Source organism: Bubalus kerabau, chromosome 21, assembly GCF_029407905.1.
Source record: "Bubalus kerabau isolate K-KA32 ecotype Philippines breed swamp buffalo chromosome 21, PCC_UOA_SB_1v2, whole genome shotgun sequence".
Classification (NCBI taxonomy): domain Eukaryota; kingdom Metazoa; phylum Chordata; class Mammalia; order Artiodactyla; family Bovidae; genus Bubalus; species Bubalus kerabau.
This window is the reverse complement of record NC_073644.1, coordinates 46159298-46172812: the sequence shown is the minus strand read 5'-3', so window position 1 is coordinate 46172812 and position 13515 is coordinate 46159298. Positions and strand designations below refer to the sequence as shown.

The following is a 13515-nucleotide window of genomic DNA, read 5'->3' as shown; positions in this document are numbered from 1 at the left end:
AATTTATCATAAGGAAATATTCAGCGAAGTGGATTAACTAGACCAAAGAGTATACACATTTTTTAAGAGGACATATTCCTAAATTGTTCACCAAAAAGATTGTGACAATTTATAATCTTACAAATGATGTGAAAGAGAATGTTCTTTTTCCTGAACAGTGATAATTTTGAGTATCAGCATTTAAGAATATTTTTCTAAATGACTAGGCATAAATGACATCTCATTAAAAAAACACACACTTCTCTTACTGTCAGTGTGATTGAACTTTTAATAACAACAAAAACCTTATTTTTGATTATTTAAATATTTAAGTGATTTGTTCCTTCATGACTTTTGCTTATGTTTCTGTTTTGATATTCATCTTTGTGTTGGGTAAGAGCCCATTATTTGTTACATCTAATTTCTTTGTTCTATCAATTTCTTGGCATTTTTACATTAATAGGGTATTTTTTGTCCTATAGAATATTGAAAATGGATTATTTATTTCTTCTTAAATAGGTGAGAACCCTTGTCCATAGCACTTGCAGATAAATTTTCATGTTTTTCTAGTACTTTCAGTTCAGTTCAGTTCAGTTGCTCAGTCGTGTCCGACTCTGCGACCCCATGAATCGCAGCACGCCAGGCCTCCCTGTCCATCACCAACTCCCGGCGTTCACTCAGACTCACGTCCATCGAGTCGGTGATGCCATCCAGCCGTCTCATCCTCTGTCGTCCCCTTCTCCTCCTGCCCCCAATCCCTCCCAGCATCAAAGTCTTTTCCAAGGAGTCAACTCTTCGCATCAGGTGGCCAAAGTACTGGAGTTTCAGCTTCAGCATCATTCCTTCCAAAGAACACCCAGGGCTGATCTCCTTCAGAATGGACTGGTTGGATCTCCTTGCAGTCCAAGGGACTCTCAAGAGTCTTCTCCAACACCACAGTTCAAAAGCATCAATTCTTCGGCGCTCAGCCTTCTTCACAGTCCAACTCTCACATCCATACATGACCACTGGAAAAACCATAGCTTTGACTAGACGAACCTTTGTTGGCAAAGTAATGTCTCTGCTTTTCAATATGCTATCTAGGTTGGATATAACTTTCCTTCCAAGGAATAAGTATCTTTTAATTTCATGCTTCAGTCACAATCTGCAGTGATTTTGGAGCCCCCAAAAATAAAGTCTGCCACTGTTTCCACTATTTCCCCATCTATTTCCCATGAAGTGATGGGACCAGATGCCATGATCTTCGTTTTCTGAATGTTGAGCTTTAAGCCAACTTTTTCACTCTCCTCTTTCACTTTCATCAAGAGGCTTTTGAGTTCCTCTTCACTTTCTGCCATAAGGGTGGTGTCATCTGCATATGTGAGGTTCTTGATATCTCTCCCGGCAATCTTGATTCCAGCTTGTGTTTCTTCCAGTCCAGCGTTTCTCATGATGTACTCTGCATAGAAGTTAAATAAGCAGGGTGACAGTATACAGCCTTGACGTACTCCTTTTCCTATTTGGAACCAGTCTGTTGTTCCATGTCCAGTTCTAACTGTCCAGTCTAACCTGCATATAGGTTTCTCAAGAGGCAGGTCAGGTGGTCTGGTATTCCCATCTTTTTCAGAATTTTCCACAGTTTATTGTGATCCACACAGTCAAAGGCTTTGGCATAGTCCATAAAGCAGAAATAGATGTTTTTCTGGAACTCTCTTGCTTTTTCCATGATCCTAGTACTTTAAAAAGTAAATTTTATTCTTACATGAAAATTTGGGGCTAGTTCATTGTGAAGGATATTATTTTGTTTTCTAAGATGTTAACTGATGATTCTTCTACTTTTCTTAAGTGACTTGAAATGGAAAGTTTTGTTATCTACTATATTTATGTTTACTAAGGTTAATTTATGGGCTTTTGTTTTTGCCCTGTTGATCTTAAGGTAGTAACCTTAATTTGGGTCATCTATTTACAGATGAATTATGTTAACTTAAAACTGTGTATTTTCCATCAAACTAGATTTTACTGGTATTATTATGTAATAATTGCATTTAAAAAGCTTATTCTGTCATTTATACCTTTATTAAATTGGTAGTTATTTTTGCTGGTGAAGTTTTGTTGTTATTTTTTTTAAAAACCAAAAAACCATGTAGCTAGTGATTTATTAAAGATACATTGGAACAGATACAGCCGGAAATCTAGTGGTGATTAAATACACCTCTTCTGTGTGATCATTAAGATGTACTTTGAATTTTATGTGCTCCCCAAAGGAGATCTTAGGTAGAATTCAAAATACTGTTTTTAATAAAGAATCAGGAATTTAGGGAGTATTCTTAAAAGAATTATTGCTTCCAGCATAATTTGAAAGGAATTTTAGATTTGCAGTATCTTAGAATTACTGTAAAACTTTAGTTTGAAAGCAACCCCATGGACTGCAGCCCACCAGGCTACTCCATCCATGGGATTTTCCAGGCAAGAGCACTGGAGTGGGGTGCCATTGCCTTCTCCTAGCAGCAGCAGAATTACTGTAAAATTTTAGTTTGAAAAATAAATGTATATATTTAGGGACATAATTATAGACACAAGACACAAGAAAAATATGTTAGGAGTAAATGGTATAGGTATTAGTTTGTTTTCTTATTTTATACCACATAAAATTTAGTTGACTGTTTAGTTAAAATGTTTTACTGTCTCAAGATAACATACCCTCTAGTGTGGTGACTCAAGTTAGTGTCTTGTGCAGAATCCGAAGTATGTGGTGACTCTGCCGCCTCTGCACATGCGCGCTGGCCCATGGCCTTGGCGCTCCTCCCGCCGCCTCCTCGCGGGGCTGTCCAGTCCAGGCTGGACGGGAGCGGAGGTGGGAGCAGGGCAGGCAGGGCCCACACACCGAGCTATGCCGTCATGTGGTCATCTGGGCCATCCTGACTCCACTCTTCTCTGCTTCCTCCAGCCTGCATGTTTAGTTAGGCCCTCTAGACTGCAGAGCAAAGAAATTAAGCAGCTGTTTTAGGCAGGTGAGCAGATGTTTAAAAAAAAAAATAGTGGGGACCATACCTACTGAGCTTTTTTTGAATACTCTGAGTGCAAGGGAAGCCAGCTGTGGAGGTTTAATTCTCAGCAGATTGTCACTGTGCAGCATTGTTTCCTGTTTTCCCCAAACATTCCTTTAAGCAGTTTTTTTGGAGACCCTGAGATGAAACCATTGTTTGAGAAATGCTGAAAAGTGGCAGGTACAGTGATAATAGTAGTTTCTCCTTAGTTTTTGGCATCAGTTTGGCAGAGGAAAGCCGTTCTGGATCATACCTGTTTGGGTGAGTCTTCAAGCCATCACAGGGATTCCTGTCCAACCTCAGATGGACATGTGGAGTCCTTACATTACACCCCTGATGTTCTGTGGGTGGTGCGGGATTTGCTGGGGTTTCTCACCTGTCCCCGTCTTTAATTCTCTTTCCTGCTGGTTCCAAAACAGGCCCAGGAGAGCGGGAGTGGCCCAGTGGGTGGGCTCTGTTCCTGCAGGGGACTGCAGAGAAGCTGGTTAATTGAGAGAAGGGGTGTGTGTGTGTGTGTGTGCACATGTGTGTGCACGCACGCGCGCAGAGAAGCTAATCGAGAGAAGGGGTGCGTGTGTGTGCGCGTGCGCGCATGCGTGTACAGAAAAGCTGGTTAATTGAGAGAAGGTGTGGGTGTGTGGTGTGTGTGTGTGTGTGTGTTGAGGACTGGGGCAGGTTTCTTGTGGTCCCTCCTTTCAGAGGAAGAGGAAGAAACAGAAGTGCAGTGGCAGGGCATTGCTGCACCTGTGCTGTTAGGTCTCACCTCCACGTGGATCTTCAGTAACATGCAGTAGACAATCACAAAGTCAGTGACAGAAGTCATGTCTCCCAGCTGTGTGTTTTGTGAATTGACACATCATTTTAAGTATTAATATTAACCACATCAGAACAAAATTAGGTGTGATTTTTAATTAGGTTCATTTACACAGTTGTTACACTATTTGAATTTTATATGAGTCATGGATTTCTCCTTCTAATATTTCCAGTGATTGACATGAGTAACAAATTACAACTGCCTTATGTGATTTACATTGTTAGGCTATTTCCTATTTCTCTTTGGACTTTGTAAGAAAAAAAGATTTCTTCCAAAGTTTGTGTATAACAAAGTTTTAAATATTCAAGGTGGCCACATTTGATTGTTCCTACCTTATTTAAAAGAAAAGTGGAAGTCGTATGGTAAAGGAGAAAAATGAAGTGTCTGTGAAATGAAAAGGCAAAACAAATGTAGGAAATTAAAATTACTTCAAGCGTTAGTGATGATTTAGGGTGAAAGCAAAGGAAAATTATTATTTTGGTTTATTTAGCAGTTGAAATAAGAGCAGACTAGCCTTCTTTCCTGGTTTTTGTTTTACCCCTCACTTCTGTATTCTTTCACTGAAAGATGGGTAATACTGGGCTTCCTCTTTTCTGGCAGGTTGGCTTTACTAGAACAGTCCCTGTCCCCATACATTCAGGCCCAGCTGCGTGTCTGCCCTTGACCTCCAGAGTGCTGGGGACGAGAGGAGGCTCTGATTCCCCTGGGGGGCCGTTGGGCCACTCCCTCAAAGGCTCCTTGTGAAGCAGGCTTACTATGTCGTGAGCCCCATTAGTTTGTGTCATTTGCGCTCTCCTCCAGTCCCTCCCACCTTTGTTTTCTTGCGACACATTGGTCATGGTGATGTGGGATAAATGTACCTTACTGGGTACGTGTGGCACATTTTTAAAAATTGATGTGCAGTTAATGTATACTATTATATGTTTCAGGTATACAATGTAGTTATTAACAACATTTTAAGGTTATATTTCATTTATAATTATTGTAAATATTGGCTATATTCCGTATGTTGTAGTATATTTCTTTGTAGCTAGTTTATTTTGTGCATAGTAGTTTGTACCTCTTAATCTGGCACCCCTATGTTGCCCCCCCTTCCCTGTCCTCACTGGTAACTGCTAGTTTGTTCTCTATGTCTGTGAGTCTGTTTCTTTTTTGTTATATTCTCTAGTTTGTCATGTTTTTTAGATTCCACATATGAATGATATTACACAGTACTTATCTTTCTCTGACTTGTTTCACCTAGCATAATGCCCTTCAGGTTCTTCCCTGTTGTTGCAAATGGCAAAGCTTCATCTTTTTTATGATCAAGTAGTATTCTGTGTGTGTGTGTGTGTACACACTGCATTTTCTTTACTCATTCATCTGTTGATGGACACCCAGGTTGCTTCCATATCTTGCCAACTGTAAATAGTGCTGCTGTGAACATTGGGGTCCTTGAACCGTTCCAAATTATAGTTGTGCTTTTTTGGATACATACCCAGGAGTGGAGGTTGTCATATAGTAGTCCTGTTTTCAGTATTTGCGGGAACCTTCAGGCACACTCTAAGAGCAGCTGCAGCATTGCTGGAAGCAGTGTGTGTGTCACAGCTCTGACCTTCTCGCACAGGCTTTGTCCTCAGTGCTCCCATAGCACTGTCATCTCGGCCGCATCCCTTACCCTGTCATGCTTCCAGTTTGCATGTCTGTCTTCTCCATTTGACTGTGAACTCTTTCAGGGCAAGGACTGTACCTCATTTATCTTTGTGTCTGTATTTTGGTGCTTGGACAAGACAGGCGTTCAATAAAGTTTAGTTGGATAGTTATTGTCAGAGCAGAGATACAACTCTAGGTATCTGCCCTGTGTGAGAGCCTGTGACAGACGATTTACCTGTGTAGTTTTCTTTAAATTACGCTTGACCCTATGGAAAGGCTTCTAATCTACTTTGGATTATTTATACTATGATAATAAGTGGGAAAGATTAGAAAATAAAGATAAAAGAAAATCAACTGTAACTCCATTTCCCAATGGTAATGCTGTTAGCATTTTGTAATTTTATCTTTGTTCTCAAGGACATTTGTATGTTTTCCATAGAGTTACATCATATGTGGACATACTGGTTTGCAACTTGAGTTTTTTGGTTTTTTTTTTGGTCTAACTAGCTCAGTGAATAATAGATGCTCAATAGATACTTGTTTAAAGAATACTTTCCATGTTATCAAATATGTTTTACCATCATACTTTATTGTTGTATATTATGGTATTCTGTTATATGGATATAATTTATTCAACTAATCTTGCATTACTGTTTAGTTATTTATTAATTTAATCGTGCTTGTCTCCCCAGCTTCACCTCTTTCCCCTCCTATTCTTTACTTTAGTAATACTGATCCATCTGAAGGCTTTGAAAGCTTCATCTTTCTTTCACTTCCAGATATTTGCGTTGCTGTTCCTTCTGCTCATAACACACTTCCTGCTTTCCCTAAGTAATGCACATTTTCTAAGCCTAAGCTTATTATTCCTTCCTGAAAGTTTCCCCAGGCTGGATTAGTTGTCCCTTCAGTGTGCTTGATAGGTGGCATTTTGTACTTACTCCTAGAGGTGTTTAGTCTGCTATGTTTTAATTGCATGCTTTCTTAAGTATGTCTCCCACTGGACTGTGAACTCCTTTAGGAAAGAACTATGTCTTATTTCCACTTGTATTACCTAGTCCTAAGTGTGGTGCGAGTGTGTTGGAGGATCTCACTAGGAAATACATTTTTGAGTGAATGAATGAATGCGCAAATGACCCCTCAGTTTCTAGTGTTTATCACTCAGCAATGATCTTTGTCTTGTATTTTTATTTATCGGATAAGCATGATAATTGATAATACCTTTCATTTGTAAAGTGGTTTATAGTATTATAACCATTTTATATTAAAATATAAAATATTTTCAGAGCTATTATTATTTTTTGATGTGTTGAACTTTATTTCTGATGCTTTGGGAAAGTAGGAGAAAAAATACACGGAGGTAGTTCTTTCCTTTCTTGAAAATGGAGGCAGTAATGGTGAGGAGGAGGAAGCAGCTGAGGAAACTTCTCTCAAGGTCAAGGGATTGAGCAGTCAGGTGCATGTGTGTGCACGCGTGCACGCACTTCTGACTCTGCAACCCCATGGACAGACTTGCCAGGCTCCTCCATTCATGGGTTTCCCAGGCAAGAATACTGGAGGGGGCTGCCATTTCCTTCCCCACAAAGCTATTATTTTAGATTGTTAAAGTTATTGGTATGCATTATCAAATGAACTGATCTGTTTTGTAAGTAATATATTAGTCTTTATTGATAGTTAAGTAGTCATGTTAGTAATTCTTATATCTGTGCAGTTTTAACTTTTTTAAGTAGAGAATTTGCTTTCTAAGAAAATTTCAATTAATAGGTTATAGCATTTATATTTTAAGCCTGTCTTAAGTAGGAATTAGATATTAACTCTAATGAAACTTTATTTTGGTTTTAATTCTTAAAACTACAGCACGAAGCTGAAGGCTCTTATTTTTTGTACCTAATGGCTCATGATAATTGGGGTTTGCTCAGATAACAAGAAGAATAACCATAAAACAAATATTTGGATAGGGATCAGGGAACCTAACAGTAACAGAAAATAAGAGTGCTTGATTAGGCTTATGAGATAATAGAAATGAATTCCTCACGGTTCTCTGTATTGTCATTAAATGACAATTATCCTTTCTTCTTTTTTTTTTTTTCATCTAAATAACTCCTTACAGTAGTGATTCCCACTGGGAAGCGGCATACCTTGGGGGTGAGGGCAGTTCTGAGAAGAGGGGTCCCCAGAGGAGACTGTCAACTGCTCTACTCTCTGCCAGTAGGGGCAGTAAAGTGGCCAGCCGTGGTGAGTGTGGACCAAGCTCAGGTGTATGCACACACGCTGGGAGCCATTGCTCTGCAGGAAGACTGGCGCGTCAGGAAGAGCCTTGTGGTAGGGTAGAAGGGACGCTGGGCATGGGTCTGCCCCTGGTGGTTGTGTGAACAGGTTGTCCAGCCTGTCTTCACCTTCACCTTCCTTTCTGTAAAAGAAAGGAATTGGATTAGATGATCTGTAAACTCACTCTTTGGAGAAGGCAATGACACCCCACTCCAGCACTCTTGCCTAGAAAATCCCCTGGACGGAGGGGCCTGGTGGGCCGCAGTCCATGGGGTTGCTAAGAGTCGGACAAGACTCAGCGACTTCACTTTCACTTTTCACTTTCATGCATTGGAGAAGGAAATGGCAACCCACTCCAGTGTTCTTGCCTGGAGAATCCCAGGGACAGGGGAGCCTCATGGTCTGCCATCTATGGGGTCGCACAGAGTCGGACACGACTGAAGCGACTTAGCAGCAGCAGCAAACTCACTTTTAGAAATATCTGATTTTTCTGATGGTCAAATATACAAGAATCTTGCTCTTGAGAGAAAACATATGAATGAAAAATGAGATGGTTCCTTTCGTAAAACTTGATAATATTACATTTGTTTACCAGATGATTAGCGTTTCTATACATTTTTGAAGCCCTTCAAATGAATCTTCTGTAATTAAAAATCACTGAAAATTCTTTATTATCTCAGAAAAAGGAAAATCCTGGTGAATTATTTCTCTGTGCTCAAGCACTTGAATCTAGGACAGTGATCTCATCTGGCCTCATTGTTTTAAATATCATCTCTGTGCTGACGACTTACAACTTGTTATCTGTAGTCTGTGTTGCTCCCCTGAAACTACCTGCCAGTTTACTGGTCCTCTGAGAAATCTAGTGGGCGTCTCAGACTTAATCTGCCTAAATCTGAATTCCTGTTTTGCTTCCCGAAAAGTCTGCTGTTCATGGAGTTTTCCATATTTGATCAGAACAGAGCTCTGGCGCCCTCCTTAGTCCCTGGTACAGCCAGCACTGCCCACCTGTCTCTGGTACCCCTTCCCCCTGTCCTTATTCCCTGTAGTCCAGAGCCAGCGCTCTCATTTTTAGTTGTAAGTTGTCATTGTCACTCCTCTGCCCCCAACCTTCAGTGGGTCCCATCTCCCCCAGCAGACAGGCAGGGCCCTCACAGCGGTCAGTACGGCCCCCCGCGCCTTGTGCTCCTGACTCCTCATTCACACTCTCCCTTGCTTTTCTTCACACATCCTGGCCATCTTGCTGTTCCCAGGACATTCCAGGCACACTTCCTCCTCAGGGCCTTTGCACTGGCTGTTTCCTCTGCCTTACAGTCTCTCCACAGGCCACCCTCTCATCTCCTTCCAGCTGCCCTGTGCAGCCCTCTACTGGAAGGTATACACTGACAGTTCTGTTGAACCTGCTCCCCACCGCCACCCCCACGTCCCCCACCATGCCCTGGCTGCATGCAGCCTTTTCCTCCACAATGCATGGTGCCTTCTAGAAACCCTGTAGTTTATTAGGCTTGTTTATTGTCTGTCATCTAGAGTATCAGCTTTGGAGGGCAGGGATTTTTGTTTGTGTCACTGCTGTATCACTGGCTTTGGGATATTTGGTGAATAAATCTGTACAGTTTCTTTCCTATCTGTAAAAATAAAGATAATACAGGATTGTGTGTTGTTTATAGACATCGTACTATAAACCTCATACTCCCCAGTGAGTGTATAATGAGGCTGAAGAGACCATGGGTGTTGCTTTGACCATTTCACAAACCGTATATACGGTGGCCCCTATAGAGAGAGGTCCTTGACTGAGAGAGGCTGTCCACCCCCCACCTTGCCAGTGTGACTGGGAAGCTGAGGGGCTCCTGGTGCTGGGAGGCTAGCCCCCCTCCCTCGCTCCCCCCTTCCCCACTGCTGTGCCTACCGGGCCTTCTGTGCTCGGGTTTCAAAGTGGACATGGGCCCAGACAACTTTTGCACTTTATTTTCAATTTAAACATTTGATTGTGGCCTAATACTGGAATCATTTATAGCATTTTTTTTCTATTGGAAAACTAATTTCTAGTTTTCAGACTGCATTGAAAGGGAACTTTGGAACATAACTCATTTAGAAGCTAGGAGTTACATTTTAGAATGACGTTTCTGTGGTTATATAGGAAAAACATCAGTAAAAGAGGCAAGATTAAAATATCATCATATCCCAACCAGTCCTGAAAGTGTATTTATCACGCATCTAAGCTTTTAAAAATGCAATCTCTGTTCTTTATCAGTACAAATTTGCTTTATGAAGGTAAGTTGAATATAAACAGACATTGGAAAGTACTTATTTTGATAACCTAATGTCATTGTTGCATTAAACCCCTCTGTGTAGCAAAAGTAATTTAATCCTTAAAAACACGTATTCCCTACTTCTGCGTCTTGACACAGATGAGTGCGAGTGTTGAGGTGCTGGCTGTGTCTTGCTTGGAACCAGAAGGAGCTGGAAGTTGGCTCCTAGCAGTTGTCCTTGCCCTGACTCTTCTCAGATTGTCCCTTTCTGTTTGTTTTTTCAGTTTAGCACAGAAGCTTTTTGCTTCTGTGAGCCATTCACAGAAGTTATGAGGTGTGAGCCACTAAGAATGTGTTCTTTTACGTAAGAGCAACTGCAGTAGCCCCTGGGGCTGAGAGAGACATTTCGTGTATTGTGGAAATTTTTGTGCTTCCTTTGTCCTATCCGCATTTGAAGAAAGGTCGTAGGAGTATGCCTGCCTCCTCTACTGAAACCCCAGAGGGCCAGGCGGCCTTCGGACCTCCTCCTCAGTCCCCAAGCACTGTGATCTGTGGTCACGGGTGTTTTCCGCCTTTTGTGCTTGCCTGTCTGGCTTTAGCTCTGTTGCCTTTGACTTTGTGACTAGAGCTGCATAGGTGGTTAAACTCACTGGCTTTGAGTTCTGACTCTGGCTTACTGAATCTCAGTTTCTTCATCTTTTGAGTTGGGGGGCTGGTGGTAATACGCTATACTGCTGAAGGGTACTGTAATGAGAATTCAGTAAGAAGTGCATGCAAATATGTAGGGCAGGCCCATTCCTGTGTAGGTAAGCTCCCTAGATATTAGCTGTACGATGGAAATCTGCCATAAGCTATGTTTCTGTTACTCCTTCAACAAGGCTGTGGCCAGAGTAGGTGTGTCCCAACCACAGTGAATCCAGCGAAAGGGGTGGTTGTGCCATGGAACTTGTCAGTTAATTAGAAGCAAGCTTTTGACCTAATCTCAAGTGGGAAAATGGAGAAGGAAATGGCAACCCACTCCAGGTTCTTGCCTGGAGAATCCCAGGGATGGGGGAGCCTGGTGGGCTGCCGTCTAGGGGGTCGCACAGAGTCGGACACGACTCAAGCGACTTAGCAGCAGCAGCAAGTGGGAAAAAATGTAAATTGAAGCAGGGATATGGTTTTAAATTCAGTCTAATAAAGAATTCCGGAATTAAAAAAAGATTTAGGCATATCTGTAGTTTTCCACAGTTTTGAATAAAAGTGCTTCCACAAACTGACAGAGTTGCCTGTCAGGACAATTAGTAGGTCAGCACTAGACAAATAAGAAAGGGAATAGAGAGAACAAGGTCTCTGAAGTAGACTGGAGCAGGTCCATGGAGCTTAAAAAAAGCAAAGTGGGACAAGGAGAGCGATTGTTCGCTGGAAAGTGAAGGTAGTAGTTTTCCAGCACAGAAGCCGTAACCTCCGGTGGCAGTCACAATTTAACAACTGGTTTTGAAAGAAAGTATTCGGTTTAGGAATAAAAACCTCTTCTATTAAACATACGATAATCATATTCATATTAAATATTTTTGTAGCCTATTTGAGTAGTGTGTGAAGGTGTGCTATTAACTTAGGTAGTACATTTATTTACACTGCAGTAAGATTTACTGTAGTGAACATATTGAGTACATTGATAAATTTACCTGGAAAAATCTTAATGCAAAAATTTTTTAATCTAATCTCCTTTTTTATATTAAAATTAGGCAATCTTAGAAACAGCTAAATAGTCATCAGCTGATAAATGGATGACTAAAATGAGGTCCCTTCACAAAGTGTAATGTTGTTTGGCAATAAAAAGAAATGAAGTAGTGATACATGGATGGAGCTTGCAGTGAGGCGTGCTAAGTAACAGAAAATTGAAGTTGCTCAGTTGTGTCCGACTCTTTGCGACCCCATGGACTGTGGCCCACCAGGCTCCTCCACCCATAGGATTTTCCAGGCAAGAATACTAGAGTGGGTTGCCATTTCCTTCTCCAGGGGATCTTCCCAACCCAGGGATTGAACTTGGGTCTCCCGGATTGTAGGCAGATCCTTTACTGTCTAAGCCACCAGGGAAGTTGAATAACAGACTTGTATGACTTCATCTGTATGAATTGTTCAGAACAAGTACCTCAGTAGAGACAAAGTAGTCTGATAATTGTCTACCAGCAGGAAGAGGATGGGGTTGGGGGAAAATGGTGAGTGACTGCTGTTGGGTGTGGGGTTTCTCTAGGGTGAAGAAAACATTCTAGAATTGATGGTGGTCATGATTGCATAACTCTTAGGATTTGGAAAACCACTGAGTTGTATACTTTAAATGGGTGAATTGTATGGTATGTGATTATATCTTAAGAAAGCTGTTAATTTTTAAAAATTAAGCAATTTTAGACAGTCCCTGACTTCAAAAAGCAAAGGCATTGAATAGATCATTCACACTGAACTAGATCCTCCCTAATACCTAACCCAGGGGGCACCAACTCCAGTGCATGCTGGTCACTGAAGGAGTGGTTCCAGTGTGGAGCCCAGACCCACCCTGCAGGTTCCAATCCATTGGTGTGCAGGCCTGGGAAGGGCTGAGACACTCACTTTCAACAGGCACCTGAGGAATCCGCTGTTCTGTGTGTTAGAAATTGAGAGCCACTCAGGGAGAGTTCTCTTAGAATATTTTCCTGTGTCCATTGATCCAGTCTTTATTTTTATTCAGTTGCTTTGGCTGCCTTATCAGTACTAAAATACATATATTTAGCAGTTTATTTAGAGTTTGAAATTACATCAGAACCACTCGAGCATTGCCTTATTATAGACCAGGTAGCTGAAGCCAGGTAAGTTGAGTTTTTCTTGATAGTCTCAAAGCTGCTAAGTGGGAGAATTAGAATCCAGGTTTTGGTCTGCTTAAGTCCAACCCAGTACTCTTTTTTTTTTTTTTCTCAGTTGTGTTGGGTCTTCACTGCTGTATGGAGGCTTTCTCTAGTTGTGGCGAGTGGGGGCTACTTACTAGTTGTGCTGTGTGGTCTCTTCATTGGGGTGACTTCTTTCATGGAACACAGGCTCTAGAGCATGGGCTCAATAGTTGTGGCACACAGGCTTAGTTATCCCACAGTGTATGGAATTTCCCTGGATTAGAGATCGAACCTATGTCCCCTGCATTGGCAGCCAGATTTTTCACCACTAAATGGTCAGGAAAGTCCCAATCCAGTACTCTTTTCATTTGTGTTTCAGAATCTTGTTTTGTATCTAATAATAATCCCTTAACCGGGCTGAGACCACCACAGGTTTAGGTTCTTTCTACCTGCTGTTTAGCGGCTCTTCCTCTTTATGTGCTCTGAGAGTTTGAACAGATTGCTTAACTTTTCTGTGCTTCAATTTCTTAATCAGAAGGAAGCAGGGTAATAATAATGCCTACTTGATAGAATTGCTGTGATGATTTAGTGATTCAGTGCTTGTGGAGTGCTTGGGAGAGTCATTGACATGGTTCTTGCTAAGTAAATGTTAGTTATCATTTCTGATCAAAGACTCAGACTCTTTCAGGGTCTAGATTCAGGAATATCTT

The 13515-nt window shown here is 41.4% G+C and overlaps 1 protein-coding gene across 4 annotated transcripts in view; it reads left to right on the top strand.

Annotated features, from left to right (window-relative positions):
- The window catches only part of SPIRE1 (spire type actin nucleation factor 1), a 176806-nt gene that overhangs the window by 48255 nt on the left and 115036 nt on the right, over positions 1-13515 (top strand). The window contains exon 1 of one of the 4 annotated variants that reach the window (XM_055559165.1): positions 12769-12787. The exons of the other annotated variants lie outside the window; for them this stretch is intronic. The gene's annotated coding sequence lies outside the window, so the exon portion shown is untranslated. Of the gene's footprint in view, positions 1-12768; positions 12788-13515 lie in introns of those variants that run through there. 4 annotated transcript variants of the gene reach the window in all.